This window comes from Pan paniscus, chromosome 23 (genome assembly GCF_029289425.2).
Source record: "Pan paniscus chromosome 23, NHGRI_mPanPan1-v2.0_pri, whole genome shotgun sequence".
Taxonomy (NCBI): domain Eukaryota; kingdom Metazoa; phylum Chordata; class Mammalia; order Primates; family Hominidae; genus Pan; species Pan paniscus.
In genome coordinates this window covers 1,172,501-1,187,500 of record NC_085927.1, presented here as the reverse complement: position 1 = coordinate 1,187,500, position 15,000 = coordinate 1,172,501, and the positions used below count along the sequence as shown (strand labels likewise).

The 15,000-nt window shown below is 52.5% G+C and overlaps 1 pseudogene; it reads right to left on the bottom strand.

Annotated features, from left to right (window-relative positions):
* Positions 1–6,881, bottom strand: part of LOC134730157 (cell division cycle protein 27 homolog) — a 6,959-nt pseudogene extending 78 nt beyond the window's left edge.
* Between the last annotated feature and the right edge of the window lie 8,119 nt (positions 6,882–15,000).

Below are 15,000 nucleotides of genomic sequence, written 5' to 3'. Positions count from 1 at the left end.
GTTTTCAGGAAGACGTCTATTTCCCCCAAGACACGTTAGCTGCTGTTTTTTCCTGTTGTTAACTAGCGCTTTTGTGAATCTCTCAACGTGCAGTGAGAGCCGGTTGATGTTTACTATATACTTCATCATGACATCTTATTTTCTAGAAATCCGTAGGCGAATGCTGCTGCTGCTCTTGTTGCTGTTGTTGTTGCTGTCGTTGTTGTTGTCGTTGCTGTTGTCGTTGTCGTTGTTGTTGTTGTTGTCGTTGTTTTCAAAGTATACCCCGGCCACCGTTTATGTGATCAAAAGCATTATAAAATATGTGTCTCTCTGTCTGTCTCTCTGTCTGTCTCTGTCTCTCTCTTTCTCTGTCTGTCTTCTCTCTCTCTCTCTCTCTCTGTGTCTCTCTCTCTCTGCCTGTCTGTTTCTCTCTGTCTCTCTCTCTCTGCCTGTCTCTCTCACTGTGTCTGTCTTCTGTCTTACTCCCTTTCTCTGCCTGTCTGCCTGTCTGTCTGTCGGTCTCTCTCTCTCTCTCTCTCTCTCTCTCTCTCCCCCTGTCTGTATGTTTCTCTCTGTCTCTGTCTCTCTCTCTCTTTCTGTGTCTCTCTCTCCGTCTCTGTCTTTCTCTGTCTGTCTGTCTCTCTCTTTCTTTCTCTCTGTCTCTCTCTGCCTGTCTCTGTCACTCTGTCTGTCTTCTGTCTTACTCTCTCTCTGCCTGCCTGTCTCTCTCACTCTCTCTCTCTGCGTGTCTCTCTCTCTCTTTCTTTCTCTCTGTCTCTCTCTGCCTGTCTGTCTCACTCTGTCTGTCTTCTGTCTTACTCTCTCTCTGCCTGCCTGTCTCTCTCACTCTCTCTCTGCGTGTCTCTCTCTCTCTTTCTGTCTGTTTCTCTCTGTCTCTCTCTGTCCGTGTCTGTCTTTCTTTGTCTGTCTCTCTTTGTCTTTCCTTCTCTCTGTCTCTGTCTCTCTCATTGTGTCTGTCTTCTGTCTTAGTCTCTCTGTCTCTCTCCCTGTCTGTCTGTTTGTCTCTCTCTCTCTCTCTGTCTTTGTCTTTCTTTCTCTCTGTCTCTGTCTCTCTGTCTCTCTCTCTGTGTGTCTGTCTTCTGTCTTACTGTCTTTCTCTGCCTGTCTGTCTGTCTCTCTCTGTCTCTCTCTCTCTCTGTCTCTCTCTCTCTCTCTCTCTCTCTCTCTCTCTCTCTCCCCCCTGTCGGCTGTTTCTCTGTCTCTGTCTGTGTCTCTCTTTCTGTCTGTTTCTCTCTGTCTTTCTCTCTCTGTCTCTTTCTCTCTGTCTCTCTGTCTGTCTCTGTCTCTCTCTCTCTCTCTCTCTGTGTGTGTGTGGGGGGGGTGTGGGGGGGTGTGTGTGTCTGCCTTCTGTCTTACTCTTTCTCTGCCTGTCTGTCTGCCTGTCTGTTTGTCTCTCTCTCTCTGCCTGTCTCTCTCCCTTCCTGTCTCTGTTTCTCTCTCTTTCTGTTTCTCTCTGTCTCTGACCATCTGTGTCTTTCTCCGTCTGTCTCTTTATCTGTCTCTCTCTCTCTCTTTTTCTGTCTTTCCCTCTTTGTGTATCGTTGTCTCTCTCTGTCTGTCTCTGTCTCTGTCTCTCTGTCTCTGTCTCTCTGTCTCTCTCTCTCTGTCTGTCTGTCTGTCTCGGTCTCTGGCTCTGGCTCTCGCTATCTCCCGCCCTCTCTTTTTTTGCAAAATAAGCTCAAGTACATCTAATCTAATCCCTCACCAAGGCCCGAATTCTTAACTTCTGACATCCCAGATTTGATCTCCCTACAGAATGCTGTACAGAACTGGCGAGTTGATTTCTGGACTTGGATACCTCATAGAAACTACATAGGAATAAAGATCCAATCCTAAAATCTGGTGTGGCTTCTCCCTCGACTGTCTCGAAAAATCGTACCTCTGTTCCCCTAGGATGCCGGAAGAGTTTTCTCAATGTGCATCTGCCCGTGTCCTAAGTGATCTGTGACCGAGCCCTGTCCGTTCTGTCTCCAATATGTATGTGCAAACACTTCTCTCCATTTCCACAACTACCCACGGCCCCTTGTGGAACCACTGGCTCTTTGAAAAAAATCCCAGAAGTGGTTTTGGCTTTTTGGCTAGGAGGCCTAAGCCTGCTGAGAACTTTCCTGCCCAGGATCCTGTGTGAACAAAAGTGCCTCTGCTGGGAGCTGGGATCGTCGGGACCATGCTTGCTAGCGCTGGATGAGTCTCTGGAAGGACGCACGGGACTCCGCAAAGCTGACCTGTCCCACCGAGGTCAAATGGATACCTCTGCATTGGCCCGAGGCCTCCAAAGTACATCACCGTCACCAACCGTCACCGTCAGCATCCTTGTGAGCCTGCCCAAGACCCCGCCTCCGGGGAGACTCTTGGGAGCCCGGCCTTCATCGGCTAAAGTCCAAAGGGATGGTGACTTCCACCCACAAGGTCCCCACTGAACGGCGAAGATGTGGAGCGTAGGTCAGAGAGGGGACCAGGAGGGGAGACGTCCTGACCGGCGATGAGTTCCCTAGGCTCTGGCCACCCCACCCACGCCCCACGTCCCACGTCCCGGGCACCCGCGGGACACCGCCGCTTGATCCCCTCCTCTGTCCACAGCCGGCCCCACCCCACCACGCAACCCACGCACACACGCTGGAGGTTCCAAAAGCACACGGTGTGAATAGAGCCTGACGGAGCGAGAGCCCATTTCACGAGGTGGGAGGGGTGGGGGTGGGGTGGGTTGGGGGTTGTGGGGTCTGTGGAGAGCCCGATTCTCCCTCTTGGGTGGCTACAGGCTAGAAATGAATATCGCTTCTTGGGCGGAGGGGCTTCCTTAGGCCATCACCGCTTGCGGGACTACCTCTCAAACCCTCCCTTGAGGCCACAAAATAGATTCCACCCCACCCATCGACGTTTCCCCCCGGGTGCTGGATGTATCCTGTCAAGAGACCTGAGCCTGACACCATCGAATTAAACACCGTTACTGGCTTGGTGGGTTTGTTTGTTTCTGACATGGAGTCTTGCTCTGTCCCCCAGGCTGGAGTGCAGCGGCGTGATCTCAGCTCACTGGAACCTCTGCCTCCTGGGTTCAAGTGATTCTCCTGTCTCAGCGCCACCATGGCCGGCTCATTTTTTTTTTTTTTTTTTTAGTAGACACGGGGTTTCACCCTCTTTCATTGGTTTTCACTGGAGATTCCAGATTCGAGCCACACCTCATTCTGTGCCACAGAGAGACTTCTTCTTCTTCTTCTTCTTTTTTTTTTTTTAAGTGCAACGCAACGTGTCTGCCTTATTTGAGTGGCTTCCTATATCATTATAATTGTGTTATAGATGAAGAAAAGGTATTAAACACTGTGCTAATGATAGCGAAAGTGAAGACAAAAGAAAGGCTATCCATTTTGTGGTTAGAATAAAGTTGCTCAGTATTTAGAGCTACCTAAATACGTCAGCATTTACACTCTTCCTAGTCAAAGCTGGCCGATCTGAATAATCCTCCTTTAAACACAATTTTTGATAGGGTTAAGATTTTTTTAAGAATGCGACTCCTGCAAAAGAGCTGAACAGACAATACACATTTAAAAACATCACAACACAAGGATCAACCAGACTTGGGAAAAAAATCGAAAACGACACAAGTCTTATGAAGAACTGAGTTCTTAAAATAGGACGGAGAACATAGCCATCGGAAGAGAAGGCAGTATTGGCAAGTTGATTGTTGCGTTGGTCAGCAGTAGCTGGCACTATCTTTTTGGCCATCTTTCGGGCCATGTAACTACTACAGCAAAATGAGATATGATCCATTCAACAACATATTCGCAAATCAAAAAATGTTTCCGTAATATAATGCTTCAGATTTAGAAGCAAATCAAATGATAGAACTCCACTGCTGTAATAAGTCACCCCAAAGACCACCGTATCTGACAGAATAACTACCACAGGGTTATGACTTCAGAATTATACTTTCTCTTGATATTTACTTATGTATGTATTTATTTTTTTAATGTATTTCTCTTGAGACGGCGTCTCGCTCTGTCGCCCAGGCTGGAGTGCAATGGTGTGATCTCGGCTCACTGCAACCGCCACCTCTCCGGGTTCAAGCGATTCTCCTGCCTCAGCCTCCCGAGTAGCTGGGACTACAGGTGCCCACCACCACGCCCAGCTAATCTTCATACTTTTAATAGAGACGGGGTTTCGCCGTGTTGGCCCGGATGGTCTCGATCTCTTGACCTCGTGACCCGCCCGCCTCGGCCTCCCAAAGTGCTGGGATGACAGGCGTGAGCCACGGCGCCCGGCCTTCTCTTGACGTTTAAACTATGAAGTCAGTCCAGAAAAATGCAATAAATGTCAACGGTGAGTATGCTGTTGAGGCAGAGGTAGGACCACACTTTTTCATGTCTTATTCAGTTGATCACAATAGGACCTAGGTAGTAATTTCCTATGTGCCCACTTATACACGAGTACAAAAGAGTAAAACAGAGAGACCGCTACATTAAAGGGCACGTGAAGTTCTTCATAGTAACTCCGTAAACTGGAACACTGTCAAAAAGCAGCAGCTCGTGAGTTGTTTCCATCTATTTTTCTATTCTCCAATAAGTGAACTATGCTATTCCTTTCCAATCTCCCAAGCGCTCCTTGTCCCCATCACCACTTCGGTGCTCGAAGAAAAAGTCACAAATCCAGTCACACAACTAAAGAAACACATACACGAACCAAAGACAACTACAGCGTCTGCAAAAGTTTGCTAGAAGACTGAAACTGTTGAGTATAAGGATCTGGTATTCTATGATCATGAGTTCATTTCAGAGTTTGTTCAAGACATACGTTTCATAAGGAAACATCTTAGTTAGAAGTTATTCAGCACTATGTACCATCCCTAAGTATTTTTAACCAAATTCGTGACAATAAAGAGCTATCTAACCAGAAAAACTAGCGAGTACCGGCGCCATCCATAGGGCTTTGTCTTTACACTTCATTACCACTTACCATGCCTTACAATGTCTGGGATTGACCCTGATAGCATTTCGAAAACAAGCTGATGCTTTGTCCCGTTCTTCAGTGAAGACAAGCTCACGCCCTAATGCACTATAGGCATAAGCATCATTTGGATCCACTTCGAGAGTTCTCTGGAAGAATTGAATCGCAATATCGTGTTCCCGTTGCAGACCGAAACAGTTCCCTGCAGCACACCAGGCCTCTGGCTGGCGAAGTTTTATCCCTGTCTGTGAAGTCTTTGGACAGAACTGAAAGAGCAACATCTTTCGGAGGATGCCAAAGTGTTGTAGAGTAGATCTCCATGCCTTCGACTCTGTAATTCTCAATCCTTCTAACCTCTGAGAATTTTCTTTCAGCTTGCGTGGACTCTGAAAGTTTAAAATAGGCCCTTCCAATTTGGCACAGTACCCAACCGGTATTGCGGTGGTGAGAAGCTAGATGGCTCAAGATACTGACAGCTTCTTTGCCGTGGTGAGAACACAAAGCTAAATAACCTTTCCCCCTTTCACGAGGAAGGCCCATCAAGCCTTCCGCTGCTGCTTTTTGTAGATTAAAAGCCTGAATCTGAGGCGCGATTGCGGCTATTTTCCCTTCTGGAGTGACGGAAGAGTCCAATGTTGTCACTTCCATGGCTATCACTTATGTTCGGTGGAGTTATTCCTCCTTTATTAGCTTTACTTTTTGTTTTTCTGTTTGGGATTTTAGGTGGAAACTTCCCTTTTAATTTTCTCCTATTCTCCTCGGTTGTGGAGCTGTCACTAGTCAAGAGTCGTGAATTTCTTCGAGGCGGTGCGTTTGGGGGAGATGCCATAGTGGGGCTCAATACCTGAGGTGTTGCCCTTGTCGGCGCACCAGAACTTTGTGTTTTTGCAAGAATTGGGGTTACCTTTCGGCTCTTTCCCCTCTGCGAGAAGACAGACTGTGTTCCGGTTTGGCCGATTCCGGCAACAGACTTTTTTGAAGGGGCTCCGGTGGATGGCACGTCAATGACAGAAGGTGTCTAATACCAGTGCAGTTTTGTCCATAGGATCCGTCTCCGGGACTTGGGGCTTCTAATGGCAAAATGCCAACACTTGGGGCTCATGGACTAACTGCTGCTGGTCCTCCTAATACACTTCGACCAGTTTTTGGTTTATGTTGAACCTGTTTAGATCATATGGAAGTTCCTGTTCCCAGTGGGACGGTATCAGGTGAAAGGACGGCTGAATCGATAGAAGACACTGGGGAGTCTGTATTCAAGGCGTACTTTGAATTGGAAGATTCTCAATTCAATCCGTTTAATTCAACGGTGTCCTGGGGTGTTTCCATAAGAACGGTCTCAGGCTGTCTGTGACATAAGCTAGGACGAGGTCCCAGTGTTTTGGCACAACACTTGGACAGGCAGTTGCTAAAGCTCTCTAGAGATGTGAATCAAAATGTTTGGTCAGGATCTGGCTTTTCCCCCCTATTTCACATCATGATTCAAAGGGACACCAGAGGAAAGGATTTCAACGAAGGCTCTTTTGGTCACATTCTGACCCTTTGGTAAGCCGATCTGTCTTGCAATATACATGTCCCAACGATGGAAGGGGAAAGCGAGCTGAATCAGCAAACTCAGGAACAATAATATCATCATGGCTTCTCTGCTTAGGAAACACTCCACCCGATAAGATTTGATCCCCTTCTGCAAGCTTGCTGAGATCAACACAACATTTCGCAAGCAGGTATTTGCATTGCGGTGTAGTACCACTGTGTCCTTTCAAGAGTCTATATGTTTTATAGGCCTTTCCTGAGCGGTAAGAAGAGGTTGCCAGTAAAAACAAGGCTTCTTCTGAGTGTACTTCTGCATAGAGGCGTTCTGCGAGGAAAACCGCATCTCGGTAGGCATAGTGGCTTAGTGCTTGCCATATAGCAGCCTGGACGGGTCCCTGCAGCACCGCCATCCTCGAGGCTCAGGCCCACTTTCTGCAGTGCCTCAGGCACCGCCCCCCCCCCACCCCCCCCACCCCCATAGCGGCTCCGGCCCGGCCAGCCCCGGCTCATTTAAAGTCACCAGCGACCGTTACCGACCGTTACCGTGGGATGGGGGAGTCCGAGCCAGAATGACTTCTTTATCCTGCCGACTCTGGAAAGCCCGGCCCCTTGTGATCCATTGCAAACCGAGAGTCACCTCGTGTTTAGAACACAGATCCACTCCCAAGTTCAGTGGGGGGATGTGAGGGATGTGGCAGGTAGGACGAAGGACTCTCTTCCTTCTGATTCGGTCTGCACAGTGGGGCCTAGGGCTGGAGCTCTCTCTGTGCGGACCGCTGACTCCCTCTACCTTGGGTTCCATCGGCCCCACCCTGGAACGCGGGCCTTGGCAGATTCTGGCCCTTCCTGGCCCTTCAGTCGCTGTCAGAAACCCCATCTCGTGCTCGGATGCCCCGAGTGACTGTGGCTCGCACCTCTCCGGAAACATTGGAAATCTCTCCTCTACGCGCGGCCACCTGAAACCACAGGAGCTCGGGACACACGTGCTTTCGGGAGAGAATGCTGAGAGTCTCTTGCCGACTCTCTCTTGACTTGAGTTCTTCGTGGGTGCGTGGTTAAGACGCAGTGAGACCAGATGTATTAACTCAGGCCGGGTGCTGGTGGCTCGCGCCTGTAACCCCAGCACTTTGGGAGGCCGAGGCCGTAGGATCCCTCGAGGAATCGCCTAACCCTGGGGAGGTTGAGGCTGCAGTGAGTGAGCCATAATTGTGTCACTGCGCTCCAGTCTGGGCGAAAGACAGAATGAGGCCCTGCCACAGGCAGGCAGGCAGGCAGGCAGGCAGGCAGGCAGGCAGGCGGGCAGGCAGGCAGGCAGAAAGACAACAGCTGTATTATGTTCTTGTCAGGGTAGGAAGCAAAAATAACAGAATACAGCCCTTATTTTTTTTTTCCCCTTCGGACGGAGTTTCACTCTTGGTGCCCACGCTGGAGTGCAGTGGCACCATCTCGGCTCACCGCAACCTCCACCTCTCGCGTTCAAACGATTCTCCTGCCTCAGCCTCCTGAGTAGCTGGGATTACAGGCAGGGGCCACCACACCCGGCTGATTTTGTATTGTTAGTAGAGACGGCATTTCTCCATGTGGGTCAGGCTGGTCTCGAACTGGCGACCCCAGTGGATCTGCCCGCCTCGGCCTCCCAAAGTGCTGGGGTGACAGGCGTGAGCCATCGTGACCGGCCGGCTACGTTTTTTTTTTTTTTTTTTTTTTTTTAATTATTTTACTTTTTTTTAGTTTTCAATTTTAATCTATTTATTTACTTATTTACATTTATTTATTTATTTATGTATTTACTTATTTATTTATTTTCGAGACAGACTCTCGCTCTGTTGCCCAGACTGGAGTGCAGCGGCGCGATTTCGGCTCACTGCAAGCTCTGCCTCCCGGGTTCACGCCATTCTCCTGCCTCAGCCTCCCAAGTAGCCGGGACTACAGGCGCCCACCACTGTGCCTGGCTGACTTTTTGTATTTTGAGTAGAGATGGGGTTTCACTGTGGTAGCCAGGATGGTCTCGATCTCCTGACCCTGTGATCCGTCCACCTCGGCCTCCCAAAGTGCTGGGATGACAGGCGTGAGCCACCGCCCCCGGCCTATTTATCTATTTATTAACTTTGAGTCCAGGTTATGAAACCAGTTAGTTTTTGTAATTTTTTTTTTTTTTTTTTTTTTTTTGAGACGAGGTTTCACCGTGTTGCCAAGGCTTGGGCCGAGGGATCCACCGGCCCTCGGCCTCCCAAAAGTGCGGGGATGACAGGCGCGAGCCTACGGCGCCCGGACCCCCCCTTCCCCCCTCCCCCGCTTGTCTTCCCGACAGACAGTTTCACGGCAGAGCGTTTGGCTGGCGTGCTTAAATTCATTCTAAATAGAAATTTGGGACGTCAGCTTCTGGCCTCACGGACTCTGAGCTGAGGAGTCCCCTGGTCTGTCTATCACAGGACCGTACACGTAAGGAGGAGAAAAATCGTAACGTTCAAAGTCAGTCATTTTGTGATACAGAAATGCACAGATTCACCCAAAACACAGAAACCAGTCTTTTAGAAATGGCCTTAGTCCTGCTGTCCGTGCCAGTGATTCTTTTCAGTTTGGACCTTGACTGAGAGAATTCCCAGTCGGTCTCTCGTCTCTGGACGGAAGTTCCAGATGATCCGATGGGTGGGGGACTTAGGCTGCGTCCCCCCAGGAGCCCTGGTCGATTAGTTGTGGGGATCGCTTTGGAGGGCGCGGTGACCCACTGTGCTGTGGGAGCCTCCATCCTTCCCCCCACCCCGTCCCCAGGGGATCCCAATTCATTCCGGGCTGACACTCTCACTGGCAGACGTCGGGCATCACCTAGCGGTCACTGTGACTCTGAAAACGGAGGCCTCACAGAGGAAGGGAGCACCAGGCCGCCTGCGCACAGCCTGGGGCAACTGTGTCTTCTCCACCGCCCCCGCCCCCACCTCCATGTTCCTCCCTCCTTTGTTGCCTAGGAAACCGCCACTTTGACGACTGGGTCTGATTGACCTTTGATCAGGCAAAAACGAACAAACAAATACATAAATAAAATAACACAAAAGTAACTAACTAAATAAAATAAGTCAATACAATCCATTGCAATGCAATAAAATACCATACGATACGATAGGATAGGATAGGATAGGATACGATACGATACGATACGATACAATACAATACAATACAATACAATACAATACAATACAATAGGCCAGGCGCGGTGGCTCATGCCTGTCATCCCATCACTTTGGGAGGCCGAGGTGGACGCATCACCTGAAGTCGGGAGTTGGAGACAAGCCCGACCAACATGGAGAAATCCCGTCTCAATTGAAAATACAAAACTAGCCGGGCGCGGTGGCACATGCCTATAATCCCAGCTGCTAGGAAGGCTGAGGCAGGAGAATCGCTTGAACCTGGGAAGCGGAGGGTGCGGTGAGCCGAGATTGCGCCATCGCACTCCAGTCTGAGCAAAAAGAGCGAAACTCCGTCTCAAAAATAAATAAATAAATACATACATACATAAATACATAAATTAAAATAAATAAATACAATACAATAAAATAAATGGGCCCTGCGCGGTGGCTCAAGCCTGTCACCCCCTCACTTTGGGAGGCCAAGGCCGGTGGATCAAGAGGCGGTCAGACCAACAGGGCCAGTATGGTGAAACCCCGTCTCTACTCACAATACACAAAATTAGCCGGGCGCCGTGCTGTGCTGTACTGTCTGTAATCCCAGCTACTCGGGAGGCCGAGCTGAGGCAGGAGAATCGCTTGAACCTGGGAGGTGGAGGTTGCAGTGAGCCGAGATCGTGCCACTGCACCCCAGCCTGGGCGACAGAGCGAGACTCCGTCTCAAAAAAATGAAAATGAAAATGAAATGCAACAAAATAATTAAAAAGTGAGTTTCCGGGGAAAAAGAAAAAACAACAACAACAACAACAACAACAACAAAAAACAACCCCACCGTGACATACACGTACGTACGCCTCTCGCCTTTCGAGGCATCAAACACGTTAGGAATTATGCGTGATTTCTTTTTTTTAACTTAATTTTATTTTATTATCATGATTTATGTTTCGAGACGGAGTCTCGGAGGCCCGCCCTCCCTCCGTCCCATTCCCTGGTTGCCCAGACAACCTCAGGAGACAGACCCTGGCTGGGCCAGATTGTTCTTCTCCTCGGTCGATGGTTTCCTTGTCTTTCTTCGTGTCTTTAACCCGCGTGGACTCTTCCGCTCGGGTTTGACAGATGGCAGCTCCACTTTAGGCCTTGTTGTTGTTGGGGACTTTCCCGATTCTCCCCAGATGTAGGGAAAGCAGGTAGATTTGCCTTGCCTGGCCTTGCCTGGCCTTGCCTTTTCTTTCTTTCTTTTTTTCTTTCTTTCTTTCTTTCTTTCTTTCTTTCATTACTTTCTTTTTTTCTTCTTCTTCTTCCTTTTTTTTTTTTTTGAGACAGAGTTTCACTCTTGTTGCCCAGGCTAGAGGGCAATGGCGCGATCTCGGCTCACCGCACCCTCCGCCTCCCAGGTTCAAGCGATTCTCCTGCCTCAGCCTCCTGATTAGCTGGGATTACAGGCATGGGCCACCGTGCCTGGCTGATGTTTGTACTTTTAGTAGAGACGGTGTTTTTCCATGTTGGTCAGGCTGGTCTCCAACTCCCAACCTCAGGTGGTCCGCCTGCCTTGGCCTCCCAAAGTGCTGGGATGACAGGCGTGAGCCACAGCGCCCAGCCTCTCTCTCTCTCTCTCTCTCTCTCGCTCTCTCGCTCGCTCGCTCGCTCGCTCGCTTGCTTGCTTTCGTGCTTTCTTGCTTTCTTGTTTTCTTTCTTTCTTTTGTTTCTTTCTTGCTTGCTTTCTTGCTTGCTTGTTTTCTTGCTTTCTTTCTTTCTTTTGTTTCTTTCTTGCTTGCTTTCTTGCTTTCTTGTTTTCTTGCTTTCTTGCTTTCTTTCCTGCTTTCTTTCTTGCTTTGTTTTCTTTCTAGCTTTCTTTTCTTTCTTGCTTGCTTTCTTGCTTTCTTTTCTTTTTCTTTCTTTCTTTCTTGCTTTCTTTTTTCTTGCTTTCTTGCTTTCTTTTCTCTTTCTTTCTTTCTTTCCTGCTTTTTTGCTTTCTTGCTTGCTTTCTCGCTTGCTTGCTTTCTGTCTGTCTTTCTTTCTTTCTTTCTTTCTTTCTTTCTTTCTTTCTTTCTGTTTCGTCCTTTTGAGACAGAGTTTCACTCTTGTTTCCACGGCTAGAGTGCAATGGCGCGATCTTGGCTCACCGCACCTTCCGCCTCCCGGGTTCGAGGGCTTCTCCTGCCTCAGCCTCCTGATGAGCGGGGATTACAGGGAGGCACCCCCACGCCTGGCTTGGCTGATGTTTGTGTTTTTAGTAGGCACACCGTGTCTCTCCGTGTTGGTCAGGCTGGCCTCCGACTCCCGACCTCATGTGATGCGCCCACCTCGGCCTCTCGAAGTGCTGGGATGACGGGCGTGAGCCACCGTGCCCGGCCTGTTGACTCATTTCGTTTTTTTTTTTTTATTTCTTTCGTTTCCATGTATTTACTGACATTTATTAATGTAAACATTTTTGTACATTTATATGTAAACGACAATGCGTATATCTTTGCATTTACTACTCTCGCGTCTAGTAAACACGTACCGATTGCATAGAAACATACTTCTACATAATAGACGTAGGTGTTTCTGCTATACGAATACATACACATCGCTCTATAGAGAAGCGATCGTCCACAAATACGTTTACGCTTACGTACGAAAAGTGTTGTATTTATGTTAATAAATGAACAAGTGTACGTAGTTATCTCTGTTTTCTTTCTTCCTCTCCTTTACGTTTTTCTTCCTTCCTTTCTTCCTTTCTCTCCTTCTTTAGGTTTTTCTTCCTCTCTTCCTTTCCTTCTTTCTCTCTTTCTGATCTTTTCTCCTTCGTGCTTTATTTCTCTTTCGTTCCCTGTCTCTCCTTCTTTTTTCTTTCCTCCCTGTTTCTTTTTCCCTTCTTTCCTTCGTTTCTTTCCTCATTCTTTCTCTCTTTTTCATGTTTCTTTCCTTTCCGTCTGTCTTGTAAAAATGGAGTGTTTCAAAAGTTTTCTCTGTGTATCTACGTTTTTTAAATTGTCTCTCTTTTCTCCATTTTCTTCCTCCCTCCCTCCCTCCCTGCTCCCTTCCCTCCCTCCTTCCCTTTCACCATCTGTCTCTTTTCCCCATTCCCCGCCCCCCCCCCCCCCCCCCCGTCTGTCTCTGCGTGGATTCCGGAAGAGCCCATGCATTTTGCCTCTCCGTGTGTCTGCAGCGACCCGCGACCGAGTCCTTGTGTGTTCTTTCTCCCTCCCTCCCTCCCTCCCTCCCTGCTTCCGAGATGCATCTCCGAACACCCACGCGCCGTGGGTTGTCTTCTGACTCTGTCGCGGTCGAGGCAGAGACGCGTTTTGGGCCCCGTGTGTGTGGGGTTGGGACAGAGGGGCTGCGTTTTCGGCCTCGGGAAGAGCTTCTCGGCTCACGGTTTCGCTTTTGCGGTCCACGGGCCGCCCTGCCATCCGGATCTGTCTCGCTGACTTTCGCGGCGGTCGTCGGGCTCCATCTGGCGGCCGCTTTTAGATCGCGCTCTCGGCTTCCGGAGCTGCGGTGGCAGCTGCCGAGGGAGGGGACCGTCCCCGCTGTGAGCTGTGCAGAGCTCCGGAAAGCCCGCGGTCGTCAGCCCGGCTGGCCCGGTGGCGCCAGAGCTGTGGCGCGTCGCTTGTGAGTCAGAGCTCTGGCGTGCAGGTTTATGTGGGGGGGAGGCTGTCGCTGCGCTTCTGGGCCCGAGCCGGGCGTGGGGCTGCCCGGGCCGGTCGACCAGCGCGCCGCAGCTCCCGAGGCCCGAGCCGCGACCCGCGGGGACCCGCCGCGCGTGGCGCGGGAGGCTGGGGACGCCCTTCCCGGCCCGGTCGCGGGTCCGTCCGCGCTCATCCTGGCCGTCTGAGGCGGCGGCCGAATTCGTTTCCGAGTCCCCGTGGGGAGCCGGGGACCGTCCTGCCCCCGTCCCCCGGGTGCCGGGGAGCGGTCCCCGGGCCGGGCCGCGGTCCCTCTGCCGCGATCCTTTCTGGCGAGTCCCCGTGCGGAGTCGGAGAGCGCTCCCTGAGCGCGCGTGCGGCCCGAGAGGTCGCGCCTGGCCGGCCTTCGGTCCCTCGTGTGTCCCGGTCGTAGGAGGGGCCGGCCGAAAATGCTTCCGGCTCCCGCTCTGGGGACACGGGCCGGCCCCCTGCGTGTGGCACGGGCGGCCGGGAGGGCGTCCCTGGCCCGGCGCTGCTCCCGCGTGTGTCCTGGGGTTGACCAGAGGGCCCCGGGCGCTCCGTGTGTGGCTGCGATGGTGGCGTTTTTGGGGACAGGTGTCCGTGTCGCGCGTTTCCTGGGCCGGCGGCGTGGTCGGTGACACGACCTCCCGGCCCCGGGGGAGGTATATCTTTCACTCCGAGTCTGCATCTTGGGCCACCGGGTTATTGCTGACACGCTGTCCTCTGGCGACCTGTCGCTGGAGAGGTTGGGACTCCGGGTGCGTGCGGGGCTCTGGCCTACCGGTGACCCGGCTAGCCGGCCGTGCTCCTGCTTGAGCCGCCCGCTGGGGCCCGCGGGCCTGCTGTCCTCCGCGCGCCCGGGCGTGTCCCGACTCCCGGTGCCGGCCCGGGTCCGGGTCTCTGACCCACCTGGGGGCGGCGGGGAAGGCGGCGAGGGCCACCCTGCCCCCGTGCGCTCTCCGCTGCGGGCGCCCGGGGCGGCCGCGACAACCCCACCCCGCTGGCTCCGTGCCGTGCGTGTCAGGCGTTCTCGTCTCCGCTGGGTTGTCCGCCGCCCCTTCCCCGGAGCGGGGCGTCGGCCGGCCGGCCGACCTCCGCTCCCGGGGGGCTCTTTCGTGATCGATGTGGTGACGTCGTGCTCTCCCGGGCCGGGTCCGAGCCGCGACGGGCGAGGGGCGGACGTTCGTGGCGAACGGGACCGTTCTTCTCGCTCCGCCCCGCGGGGTCCCCTCGTCTCTCCTCTCCCCGCCTGCGGGCGGCGCGTGTGGGGGAGGCGTGTGGGGTGCGGAGCCCGGCCTGACCTCGCCGTCCCGCCCGCCGCCTTCTGCGTCGCGGGGCGGGTCGGCGGGGCCCTCTGACGCGGCAGGCACCCCGCGCTGTCGCCTCCAGTGGTTGTGGACTTGCGGGCGGCCCCCCTCCGCGGCGGTGGGGGGTGCCGTCCCGCCGGCCCGTCGTGCTGCCCTCTCGCGGGGGTGTGCGCGAGCGTCGGCTCCGCTTGGGCCTCTGCGGTGCTCCTGGAGCGCTCCGGGTTGTCCCTCAGGTGCCCGAGGCCGAGCGGTGGTGTGTCGTCCCCGCCCCCAGCGCCCCCTCCTCCGGTCGCCGCCGCGGTGTCCGCGCGTGGGTCCTGAGGGAGCTCGTCGGTGTGGGGTTCGAGGCGGTCGAGTGAGACGAGACGCGCCCCTCCCACGCGGGGAAGGGCGTCCGCCTGGTCCGGCGAGCGCACGTCCCGTGCTCCCCTCTGGCGGGTGCGCGCGGGCCGTGTGAGCGATCGCGGT